The sequence below is a fragment of the Micromys minutus genome, assembly GCF_963924665.1.
Source record: "Micromys minutus genome assembly, chromosome: 5".
Taxonomy (NCBI): domain Eukaryota; kingdom Metazoa; phylum Chordata; class Mammalia; order Rodentia; family Muridae; genus Micromys; species Micromys minutus.
Genome location: NC_137974.1, coordinates 83961654 through 83975169, shown reverse-complemented (window position 1 = coordinate 83975169; position 13516 = coordinate 83961654).

Sequence of the window (13516 nt, the reverse complement as noted above, 5' to 3'; positions counted from 1 at the left end):
GTTCCTATTCGAATTGAGATAGGTTCTGTCATCAAGAAATGAATCCACAGAACTTATGAACCACAGAAATGCAAAGAACTTAGGAGGTCCCTAAACTCTCATGGTCTTTGGACTAAATACTAGAGACTGGAGTCTTTAGTACTGTCCAAATGCCAAGAATGTCCCAAAGTCATGGCTTCTTCTGCCTCTAGCCTTTCACCATGCACCCGCTTTCTTGCTATTCAATAGGCACACATCTATGTTGAGATGGTATTGTTCAAAAGAGCAAACATTTATGGGATCCTTAGCCCAGTGAAAGGAAAGCAAATGTGACCTTCTGGGGCTAAGCTCACTGTCTAGGGTGTGAGTTTAAGGAACATAAACTCTTCCACAAGGGAATCTGGATCAGCTGGGTCTGGGCACGAGTATAAATCTTCTGCAGGGATTTCCCATCTCTCTCCACATTGCTAATATCCAAGAAAAACAATGGTGTATGTAGAACCCAGTGAGATTAGACTAAAACCCAAAATAAACAAGGATTTTGATATCATTCTGTCCTGACTCATGTCTTGCATGTTTTAAATTCTCTTGGCCCTATAAACACATTACAGCTAATTATGGCTGAGTACATAGTAGATTCCAAGGCTAGAAAGCTGAGCTTAACTTCTCCAGGTTGGCAGGGGCACAGTCCAACTCGAGGGCCAGAAACCCTGGGGAGGTAGCTTGAGTAGCTGGCAGTCAAACACGGAGGAGGAGGCAAGAGAAACAGAAATCAATCATCAATCACGGCAGCTAAGCCAAGAAGGGCTTTGGTTTTGTGCCTTTGTTGTAACAGCTGGAAGGCTGTACCCAGATACCCCAGTGGTTTCTAGCACTGTTATTTGGGGATAACTCAACTCTTGGAAGCTTCACAAAAGAGACTGGTGAGCTCTCTGACATCACTGAGAACAAGTCAAAGGTTTTCCTCTCCGGTTTTCTTGTGTGATACACATGGGTTTTGAAAACTGAAACACAATAGCAAAGAATAGAAAAAAAACCAGGCTGAGCACACCGTTTAGTGTAGAACTCATAGGCTGGAGTGGGCTAACTCACTGGGCAACAGCAGACCAGGACCAAGGGCCTGTAGTACCTTTAGGAGTTTACAATAAGAGTGCTTAATTCTTTTAAAATCAAAATAAGAGGAAAAGGAGGAGGAGGAAGAAGAAGAAGGGGAAAAAGAAGAGGAAAAAGAAGAGGAAGAAGAAGAGGAAAAAGAAGAAGAGAAAGAAGAAGAGGAAGAAGAAGAGGAAGAAGAGGAGGAGGAGGAGGAGGAGGAGGAGGAATAGAACATTTAGATCAGAAAAAGTATTTCTATGTATAATGTCAACATGCTTATTTTATGCCAACAGCAGAATATATACTATTTTACATCTTTTGCTTGGTTTGTTTTTTAAATGTAGAACAGGGTCTGTTGAGGCATAGTGCCTAGAGCCTTTGAAAGCCACCTGTGGCTCTGACTGGACCTATGGACTACTCATTGTTACTAAAACCCAGAGTTTAGAAACAGCTGTGCGGACTCAGGCTGAGTGCCCTTACCGTCTTTATCTTGCATTTACCAGCAGAACAAGGGAGATGGGTGTGAACCCTGTTGCTAAGGACCACTGAGAGGTCAGTACTGACCTCTTACTCAGATCCCTGGTTTACACTGTGGAGAGCTTGGTCCAGGTCCCCAGAAAGGTATAGAGGGGTTCCTTGGCTCAAGGAACCTGTAGTCAATACCACCAGGGGACTAGAGGAAGCTCTCTGCAGAGACATGGCTGTCCTCGGCTCTGGTATAGAGAAGGGTGTTGGAGCCAAAAGTTCAGGAATGCAAAGGTGGTTACTCATTCCTGTAATCCTATTAATTTAGGAGTCTTAGACAAGAGAATCACCCATGAACTTGGGGCCTGTGCTACAGAGTGAGACCTTGTATCCAAAAGGGGAAGAAAAAAAATCAACCAACCAAATTGATCAAATGTTTCAAGGCAACTTATTGAGAAAACCTACTCTTTCTTTTTCTTTTATTGGAAACAGATGTTTCTTTCCCCCTTTTGTTAAAAACAGATTGCCTTTTCAAACGATGTATTCCCAATTACAGTTTACCTGCCCTCCACTTCTCCTGGCTCCTCCCCCACTCCCTCTCACATCCAGATCCACCTCCTTTCTGTCTCTCATTAGAAAAGGACCCACTTCTAAGACATAGCGACCAAACATAAAACAATAAAGTAAAAGGAGACAAACCATCACATTGAAGTAGGGACAAAGCAACACAGAAGAAGGAAAAGAGCCCCCAAGAAAAGGCAGAATTAACAGAGACCCACTCATTCATATACTAACATACTAACCCGAAAGGTTTGAAATACACACAGATGACCTGAAGCAGAGCCCTGTGGGCCCTCTGCCTGCAGCCTCAGTCTATGCGTTCATACGAGCCTTGCTCAGTTGATTTAGAGGGATTTGTTCTCCTGGTGTCCTCTATCCCCTCTGGTTTCCATGTTCCTTCTGCCTCCTGCCCCGGAGCTCTGATGGCAGGAATTTGATGGAGACATCGTATTTAGAGCAAACTCACAGACTTTTAAAGCCAGATGGAGGTCTTTACTCAGCAGCCAGTGGCTAGAAGGGGACTCACCCCAATTGTGTAGCAAGCCTTATAATTATTTGCCTTTTATGCATAGAACCCATGGTGGACACATTTCAACTAGCAAGGGTGCAGGGGGAACCCCACATACTCTCTCAGGGCACATTCATATTAAGTCACCAAGGCATGTGGACCGTTTCCTGACTATCTGCTAAGAATGCCAGGTGCATATGTCTGCCGCTAGTGATACCATTCTGCGCTGGCTGGCCTGCCCGTCAGACTGCACTTGCATGGTAAACCGGAATGCAGAGCTTACCAAGATGGTAGGCACAGGCTACAGGATCCTAAACCGCAGCAATGCGAATGCAGAGCAGCGCTGCAGACTGCTGTGTTCACTCTCTGGGTCTGACTGGATGTTCCACATGTCTCCTCTTTGTCAAGCCAGTGAGGTTCAGGAAGCTCTAGTCCAGGCTGTGCTTCTGAGGCTGCCCTGCCTGCCCTGTTCACCAGCATCAGAAGTACTGAGAATCTCTCTGTCTAGAATTTGCAACCTAGGCATGGTACCCTCTCCTGCCATTTCCTGGCTGCTCCTGACTGAGCCTAGATATGGGTTCCATCTAGGGCACAGCATGGATTTCTGGCGTTTGGTCCTAAGTGTTGTCTTTCATCCCATAGATCTGACCATTTCCTGCACATGACCCCTGAACTTGTAACCCCTGGGTGGGCATCTCTGTTCCACACTCAGCCTTCCATAACTGGTTTTAAAACTTGAGCCTGAACTGGACCATTTTAGGATAAATCCTAAATGCATTCTGGAAGTTTTGCGCTGTGATGACGTGTATGGGTGTGCTAATGACCCAGGGACCTTTTCTAAGCTCATTCCTGAAGGAAGTTTGGAATGCGTTGTGATTCTATGATTTTATCATTAAGGACCAGACATGGTCCCCAGGTTCTCAGTCTCTCAGAGGGAACAGGGAGCTAGGACTGAGAAGGCAGACTGTTATGTTTATACTTGTTTTCTACATTTGCTTGCATGTGTGAGTGAGCTGGAAGAACACCTCAAGCTAGGGAATCTTGGGACTGTCTGAAGTCACAAGCTGCTGGCTCATGGGACTGGAGATTAGAGTTTGGGTTCTAACCAGGTTGCTAATGAGGGGACTTTCTTCAAGCTCCCTACGCATATATAAGGCTCCCTATGCATATATAACCAGAAGACCAAAACCTACTCCAAGGTTTGGAAATTTATCCTCCATTAAGGTACATGCATTAAAAACAAATTGCAGCTGTTGGAATTTTAGAGTTTTGTTACTGCCTCTGAGCACACACTGACAGTTTTTAGATTCTGAATCGGCAATGTGGGGGATCTCAAGGACTAGAATGCTGTGTGGAGTTCCTAAACGTTCCCACAGGATTAGAACATTCCAGAATTACTTAACAATAGTTAAAAAGAAGAAGAAGGGGGAAAGATTGTCCTATCTGAAGATTATTGGAAGAAAGCTACCCTATGAAAACACAGCCAGCACATGATTGGAGGAAAGCTACCCTATGAACACACAGCCAGCACATGATTGGAGGAAAGCTACCCTATGAAAACACAGCCAGCACTCTTCCACTTCCCCTGATCTCCAGAGGTTTTCTCATTTGTTTACTGTCAGAATAATATTTCCAAGAAATGAATTTCCTGAAGCTTCTGCTCAATGGAGAAAAACTGCCTTTACAGTGCCTGCAGCAAACAAGGATGAGTCAGCCCAGTTTATTGGGAATACTTGGAAGGGAGACCCTGACGAAAAGCCAGACTGAGCTCTCTCCTCCAGCCGAGCAAGATGCCCAAAGGAAAGAAGGCCTCAGCCCCCGCCATCGTCAAGAAGCAAGAGGCCAAGAAGGTGGTCAACACTTTGTTTGAGAAAAGGCCCAAGAACTTCAGCATTGGGCAGGACATCCAGCCCAAAAGAGATCTAACACGCTTCGTCAAATGGCCACGCTACATCAGGCTGCAGAGACAAAGAGCCATCCTCTGTAAGTGGCTCAAAGTACCTCCTGCCATTAACCAGTTCACCCAGGCCCTGGACAGGCAAACAGCTACTCAGCTGCTTAAGCTTGTCCACAAGTACAGGCCAGAGACAAATCAAGAGAAGAAGCAAAACCTACCTGCCCGTGCTGAGAAGAAAGCTGCTGGCAAAGGGGATGGCCCAACTAATAGACCCCCTGTCCTCCGAGCAGGAGTGAATAGTCACCACCTTGGTGGAGGACAAGAAGGCTCAGCTGGTGGTGATTGCCCATGATGTAGACCCCAATGAGCTGGTGGTTTGCCTGCCTGCCCTGGGTCGAAAGATTGGGGTGCCCTACTGTATCATCAAGGGAAAGGCAAAGCTGGGGTGCCCGGTCCACAGGAAGACATGCACCACTGTTGCCTTCACACAGGTTAACTTAGAAGACAGGGGTGCTCTGGCTAAGCTGGTGGAAGCTATTAGGACTCATTATAATGACAGATACGATGAGATCCGCCGCCACTGGGGAGGCAACATTCTGGGTCCTAATTCTGAGGCTCTCATTGCCAAGTCGGAAAAGGCAAAGGCTAAAGAACTCGCCACTAAACTGGGTTAAATGTACACTTAAGTTTTTTGTACATAAATATAATTACAAAATTAAAAAAGAAAAAGAAAAGCCAGACTGAAGTTTTGCCCGTGCTATTTCACATCTTTGGAGTCTGAGAAGATACCCATGCTAAAGGATGACGTGTCATAATATCTGATGCAGAATATGAAACACAGGAAGGAAACACATAAATGTAACCACCGAAGAATGAGCACATCATTGTATCCATCCCTTTGATAGAAATACATTCATACATAGCCCATTAAACTTTCATATGATTTTAGCTTTGTGGGCTTCAGGAATGTTCTCACCCTATACAATCAGCATATACATGCTGAGAAGCAGTTTTTACATCATGGTGCAATCTCCACTTAAAGATGTACTTATTTTTATTACCTTTTAATTAGGTGTAAGCATGTGGGTATATGCATGTCAGTATAGATTTATGGAATGTCCAGAAGACAGCATTAGATAGGTCACTTGCAGCTGAAGTTACAGGCAGTTATGAACTGTCTCTCATAGGCTCTGGGAACCCTCGATATACCTATTGATACCCTAGATATTCAAGGAGCAAGCACTCCACTTTATTCGGGATGCAAGTGTAAAAATTGGTTTTCACACCCAGGGCATTTAAAATCCAGCACAAAATACTTTTATGTGACCATGTCCCTACTTATTCATCTCGAACATTTCAAATGTCAGGAGCAAATTTCCAGGCAAACTAAAAGACAGTTTCTGATGAGTATTCAGGCAGTTAGTCTTGAATTTACATTATCCATTTGCTATCTCTGCTGTGTTAGTAGTTACTCACGAGACAGCTGAAAGGGATAATATTAAAATAGATTAGGTGATTGTATTCAGTGCCTATAAAAAGCTATAATCTAAAGGCCTAGAAAGTTTATTTCTATAACTACTAAAATGTAAATGGACATTCAAATGTAGCATTTATATTTTTAGCAAAACATGGCTTTTATCACATATAAACAAACAAGCAATCCAAGATTGTCAAAGAAGTTGTTAGAAGTAGAAAATGACTAATTAAAATAAGAAATACCGGTCTTATTACCCAGCAATGGTCTGGAACTGAATTGAATGCTGTTTGATTTAGGAATTATAGCAATTCATATCTTAAGGGCTCTGGAGTCTTCATCAAACCATGGAAAATGTGATACTTTAACTATGGAGACCACATACAGAGATATAAGTGCAGGCATATTCTAACCAAAGAGTCTCCGGGGCTGAGCAGGCTCTTTCTTCTGCACTTCATCTGGGATCTGCTTAGTTCAGTATAACCTTCCTTCAACACCCACATTTCAACCTTCTGAATTGTCAGCAGACTTTTCTGTTTTTTGAAAATCATCAATTTTTGAAGTGGAGAGCGGTGGCTAGAAATGACAGGATTCAGGCCACAGGGCAGCTATTAGAGTTGGCTTTGATGTCAACTTGTCACAAATTAGAATCACCCGAGGATGGAGCCACCCCTGCCACACTGTCCTGATGGCTTTGATTGACAGGGAAAGACCCAGCCCCACTGTGGGTAGTACCACCAGGTAACAGTCCAGATGAGAAGGCAAAGCTGAGGACGAGCATCTTTTGTTGCCTGGCCTTCCCTCTTGACTTCCGGATGGTCTCTCTGGTGCTTGTTGCTGCTTCTGACTCCTTCACTGATAGCTGAAGCAGTCCTAAGCCGGGACAGGAACCATTGGCTCTTCAGGAAATGTCTTGACTTCCGGTTTCCAGCTTCCGGTGACATATTGGGACTGTCAAGGCTCAAGTCTTGTGGATTGAGCAGCTAGCAGTTGTCATCCCCAATGCCAAGTGAGTGACAGACACTGTGAGAAGGCCCCCAGCCTCAGGACTGAATAACTACTGGGTTAGCTCTTAGGAGTGATTCTCCTGTTATCACTCTTCTTGAATTGACTTAATAAATTCTTTAACAGCATTCACACAGACACACACACTTTCACACATACACATACAGATACATGCACACATAAGCACATACTCACACACATATATTCATACACACATTCATACATTCAGATGAACATGTATGCTGCAAACACATACACATATATGCACACACATATACACATACATACATGTACACACATGGATATACACACTCATACATATTCACACATATACATATACACACATACTTGACACACAAATGCACACACTTGACACATATATGCATAAACATACAAGCACACACATCACACATGTGTATATGTACACACACATACACACACACTCTTGCCCTCCCATTGCTTTTGTTCCTGTAGAGACCCCTGACTAACATAGCCACATTGCAAACAGACTCTTCCTTTGAGAATTAGAAATGTTGTTATACATTTTATTAGAAAGCAAAGATGGGTTAGAAGAAATATTGTTAGAAAACAATCAGTGAATAAACATAATATATATTTATTTTTTTGGTTCAGGGATTTATGGTGGAGTCTTGGTGACTTTTTGTCTGCCACTCCTTAGTCTGGGTGTGACTTTCTCTTATTTATTTTATGGAAGTCCCATTTGATGAGCAAGGCTGGTTTCTGGACCTTCCGGTCTCATCTGAGTGCTGGGCTTGTATATACACTCAAGCCTTATTGGCCATCAGTGTGAGGAGAAGCCCTTGGTCCTGCCAAGGCTCACTGCCCCCAGGGTAGGGGAATGTCAGGGTGGGGAGGCAGAAATGTGTGGGTGGGTGAACACCCCTCCCTCACAGGGGGAGGGGGATGGGGATATGGAGGGGAAACAGGGAAAGGGGATAACATTTGAAATGTAAATAAAATATATCTAATAAAAAGATACTTAGAATATATTTATTATTATTATTATTATTATTATTATTATTATTATTATTATTATTATTTGGTCTTTCTATGTAGCCCAGCCTGGTCTTGAACTCATAATTCCCTTGTCTGAATCTTCTGACTGCTAGGGTTATAGACACGTAGAGTCTGCCATATCTGGTTTAGTTCTTATATTCATTAAAAGTACTGGCACATGCTGAGTCTGTACAGAATCTAGTTAGAAATAAAATGGGAGCAAAAAAGTGCCATGAGCAGGCGCCTGTTCTGGTTGTAGAGTCAGGCTGACGTGTTTGTATGTGACCTTCTTTGCTGGTCAACTGGGTAGTGTGTGGGGCGCCACTGAGCATCTCTGTGCCTCTGTAAGATGCACTTGTTAGTGAAGATTACACACAGAACTCTCTTGGGCTTACCATATGGAAAGCCTTTGAGTTAATAGTTGAGATACAATAAGGCTTAGTAAATACAATTACTAACATGCTAAAACATACAGCTAAAATTAAAGCTTTCCTTTTAAAAAGTCTATTTGTTCTTGTATTTTATGTACACGGGGGTTTTGTTTGTGTGCACATCTGTGCATCAGAAGAGGGCATTAGACTCCAGAGGACTAAATTATGGACAGCTATGGGCTGCCTGTGAGTGCTGGGAATTGAACCCAGCATCTCTGGTAGAGCATTTGGTACTTTTAACTGCTGAGGAATCTCTCTAGTCCCTAAATTAAAATATTAAGGAAGAAATTGGCCTCAGTCAGGGTTTCTATTTCTGCACAAAACATCATGACCAAGAAGCAAGTTGGGGAGGGAAGGGTTTATTCAGCTTACACTTCCACATTGCTGTTCATCACCAGAGGAAGTCAGGACTGGAACTCAGGCAGGTCAGGAAGCAGGAGCTGATGCAGAGGCCATGGAGGGATGGTACTTACTGGCTTGCTTCCCCTGGCTTGCTCAGCTTGCTTTCTTATAGAACCCAGGTCTACCAGTCCAGGGATGGCACCACCCACAATGGGCTGGGCCAGGAATGGCTCCACCCACAATGGGCTGCCCCCCCATCACTAATTTAAAAATGCCTTACAGCTGGATCTCATGGAGGCATTTCCTCAACTGAGGCTCCTTTCTCTGTGACAACTCCAGCTTGTGTCAAGTTGACACACAAAACCAGCCAGTACACAGTTGAATGCACTTCAGAGAGAAGCTTGTGTTTTAATAAAAGAGTGGGTATTGCCTATGAAGAAAATAACCTTGATCAACTTAATTGTCATGAGCAGCAAGTGATATCTAATAAGGGTGATGGTTTTGTCCTGGCCTCTTCCCAGGACATTGTGGAGGTACCTCGTGGCAGTGAAGGTTCTGTTCCTTGAGGTCCTTTTGGTGCAAATTAGCTTTCTGACTCTGGGACAAAATAGTAGAGAAAAGCAACTTAAAAGGAAGGGAAGTTGACTCTGGCTCCCACCTTCGGAGGTTTTCTGGCCATGGTCCATGTTAGTATGGCTCTGTTTCCTAAGAGCCTGTGGTGAGATAGAATATTATGTGGGAAGAAGCTAGGTAGAAGAACAAGAGGCCCAGCAGCCACCCTCTCCTTCTAAAGGCACATCCCAACTATCTAATTTTTCTCTCCTAGGTCTCACATCTGAAATGTCCCAACATCTTTCCAAAGATGTCACAGGCTGGCTTCCAAGTCTTTATAGGTTTTGGATGCTGTTTAAGATCTGTGACATCTCTATATTGAATTTAATTATACTCAGTCTCTACAAACTTTGTGTCTCCTCTGGGCCTAGACTGGTCTCCTATCTAAGCCTCTCTCTTTTCTGAGGTTCTGACTTGTCTCTTGCAAACCTTCTGAGCATGCACTCAGTGTGTGAGACACCGCACCATGGCAGAGGAGTCTCTGTGGACCAGACCTGGAAGAGTAGAGCCTGAGGAGTTGTGCTGCAGACAGAAGGCTGGCTTACTGTGATTAAGCACGAACTCTAACTTCTCCATCTAGTTGACCACATGATACAAAATCCAAGACTTTCTGTTCCCATGTTTTGGCACATTAATATTCAAAACTTTGAGTTTTGGAGGGATTAAGTCCCATTTTTTCCTCATCACAAAGTCACTTCCATGTAAGCACAATCTCTCTCATGGCAGCCACAGAAAAATTACTGCTGAGGGCTGATTGGTCCATGCTGCATGAAGACTTGTCTTCCCAGAACGCTTAGATCCAGCACTGGGATTATCTATGTCTCTATCACCTGTATAGTGAATTTACTTGGTAAGCAAATTCACGCTTTTTTTTTCACTTCTCTCTTTGATAAATTTCATAAATGGTGGGGGTTTTAAATCTCCTAACAATGCTCATAGCCTGCTTGCTGTGGCTCTCTCTGGGCAGGTCCAGCAGCAGCGAGGGTAAATCCTGCCCTGTCCCCTGCGCATTCTGTTCTCCAGGCCACGGCTCTGCCTGTGGTTTGTTGGACTTGAACCATAGTTCATGTCTACAGCATTGGCCTCAAGACACAGGGGCTCAAGGCGGCTTGCTGGCCCTTGTTGTGGAGAATATTTACTTTGTGCTGTGTAGGGAAGCCGCCAAAAATGTGCTTTTTGTTTATTGGAAAAAGGGTCTCATTGGCATTAAATTACTTAGGAATGTGTCTATTGCAATTAAAAGAGGCATAATGTTTATATTAACATTTTCAACTTTGGTTACTCAGGAGCATCGCTTTACATGGGTGTGAATATGCAACGATGATCTCGCATTGAAACCGGCTTTCCAGGAAAATGTTCATGTGGTTTGTGGGCCTCCCTATGCCAGCCGCACTGTAAGATATGACTGCTAGGATTTTGTCCTCTTATGCAATAAAGTAATGACAAAAGTTAAGGCTGGTCTACATAATTTCTCCATTTGAACCTTCAGTGAAGTCAGAGACTTAAGTCAGTGGCTTAAGACCTGACTGTGAAGAAAGTGGACCAGAAAATAATTGTTGAAAATTAAACCTGCGAGTTTAGATTTAAAGTCTCTGCTGGGATCTCTGGCTAAGGCATGCTTATCCGGAGAGTTTGAGTCTAGATGCAGTGATGCATTCATTCTCTTCTGAGATGCAGGTTGGGCTGCTCTCTGTGAACTGTTGTCTTGTGCACGCCCCATGCATGCCTCATGCAAAGTCGAGATTTGGAGCTTAGAACTGCAGAGTTCGCATCTTTGTTTTCTAGAGGACTTGGTTATTTCTACAAGTGCTTCCTGGCTCTGAGTATCTTGTTTGTGTTGGTGCTGGGCACCTCCAGAATCTCACACATGCTAGGGAAGAGCTTTAGCTTCAAGCCTCGTTACTCCTGCCAAGAAACAGTGGAACAACCAGAACACACAGCTCTTCCCATGCTTGTCCTCTGTTAGGTGCTGGGGGGAGAGGTTACGTCCTTAGTCCCAGAGTGGGCAGATGCTATAGATTAGAAACAGAGAATTCAAATCTCCTCCTTCAAATTCATAACATGCCTGGGCTCTGCCTTTCTCTGAGGGAGCTTTATTTTCCATTCATTTTCCTGTGGAGGTCACACCTGCCCCACATAAGACCCACAATAAGGCAAAGCTGAAGAAAAGAAATCAATGTTCTCACTGCATTCGGGTACATATTTAAATCCATTTCAGTAAATATTTGCTGAACGCCTACTGTATGGCAGATACAAGATGCCGTGGCCTGGGTTAATGGAGAAAGCTGGTGGATGCAATGAACAAAGTTGCAACTGCCTAGGTTTGGGTCTAGAAAAGCTCTATTCACACGGATCCCTGTATATAATGGGGACACAGGGCTAGAAGAGACAGAAATGACAAAGTCTCCCAAAGGAGCAGGGAGGAACATTACTGATGACCTTGGAGTGTGGCCAGGATTCAGTAACTAGTTGGAGATCAGAGTTAGGGTGTTGAGAAAGATCATGGAGGGTACAAAGGTCAGTTGCCAAGAAGAGAGAATGCTAACTGCTGCTCATAGATGGTGGATGGAGAAGCCAGTTCCACAGGTGTTCTCCACTGGGGTGCGAACTGTGGGAGTGAATGGGAATCACTGGGAACAAGGTGGTGGGCCGAGCAACTGGAATGGACAAAGGCGACAGCCAGGACATCAAAAGGGAGTCACCGAAGGGTTTATAGACACCTTATATTCTTAGAAAGGTCAGAAACACATAAACACTTCTACATCAGTATAAAGAAGAAAAGTATTAAGTGGAGGAGAGGCTTCCCTGGAAAAGAATGCTTCCTGCACAGCATAAACCTGGGTTTGGGTTCCCAGCAACTATGAAAGAAAAGATTAAACATGGATTTGTGTGCCTGTAAACCCCAGCAGAGGAATCTCCTATAATCTACCTTTTCACGTTAAGTATGTATGTAAGCATGTATGTAACTGTCTATGTATGTATGTATGTATGTAAGTATATATGTAAGCATGTATGTATGTGTATATGTGTAAATATGTATGTATATAAGTATGCATGCATATATGTATGTAAGAATGTATATATGTAGCTATGTATTCATGTATGTATGTATATAAGTATATATGTAAGTACATGTGTATGCATGCATGTAAATATGTGTGTAAGTATACATATATGTAAACATGTATGCATGTATGTATATAAGTAACTGTGTTTATATGTGTGTATGTACATATATAACTATGCTTATATGTATGTGTGTATGTATGTATATAAGTTACTATGTTTATGTGTATATAAGTATGTATGTATGTATGACTCCCTAGAATTCCTATGTTGAAATTTTTATTTCTAGAATAATGGCATTAAGAGGCAGGAAGGTGCTTAGGCCATCCATCATGAGGAAGCCCTCAAGAGTAGGATCATCACCACTGTAGAAGGTGCATTGCTCCCTTGACCACCAGGGCCAACTGCCCAGGACGCACCTTCTCTGCTCCAGACTCCAGAGGATCTGTGTTTGCTCATTTTATTTACTTGCCACAGTCTTTGTGGCCTAACAGACAAATGAGAGTGACCCGCCTGTTCCGGACCGCTCTGTGGGAGATAAGTGTTATTAAAGCAATGTTAAAATCTGTTAGAAACGCGGTCAGTGCCGATGCTGAATCATTTTTAGGTTGTAAATACTCCTTCTGGTGCTCATTGGACTGCGGTAGGGGCATTAGGGGATAGGGGGTTCCCTGGTGAGCAACTGTTGGACTCTGGCTGATGAGCAAAATGCCTGTCCAACAGATTCCTACACTACCTAGCTACCCACACACACACAGATTCCACGAGAAATCACAGCTCCAGCTCCAGAAAGTATGACCTCAGGACTTCTTCAAGGACTTTCTCTAAGACGTCTAGCCATCGTCAGCCTTGGTGAACTCCAGATGACCCTGCAACCGTTTCCGTTTAAGCCATACGGGGAGCACTTTATCTGATGGCCTCACCAGGACGGAGAGATAACGCTGCGATTGGGGCAAACATGGAAACATTGATTTGCATGTGAGTCTATCATGATTCCTTTACCAGACACCCCTGCTCTGGGTACTGGAGCAGGCTTTTAGGCTCTCTTGGTGGGTCACCTGCGA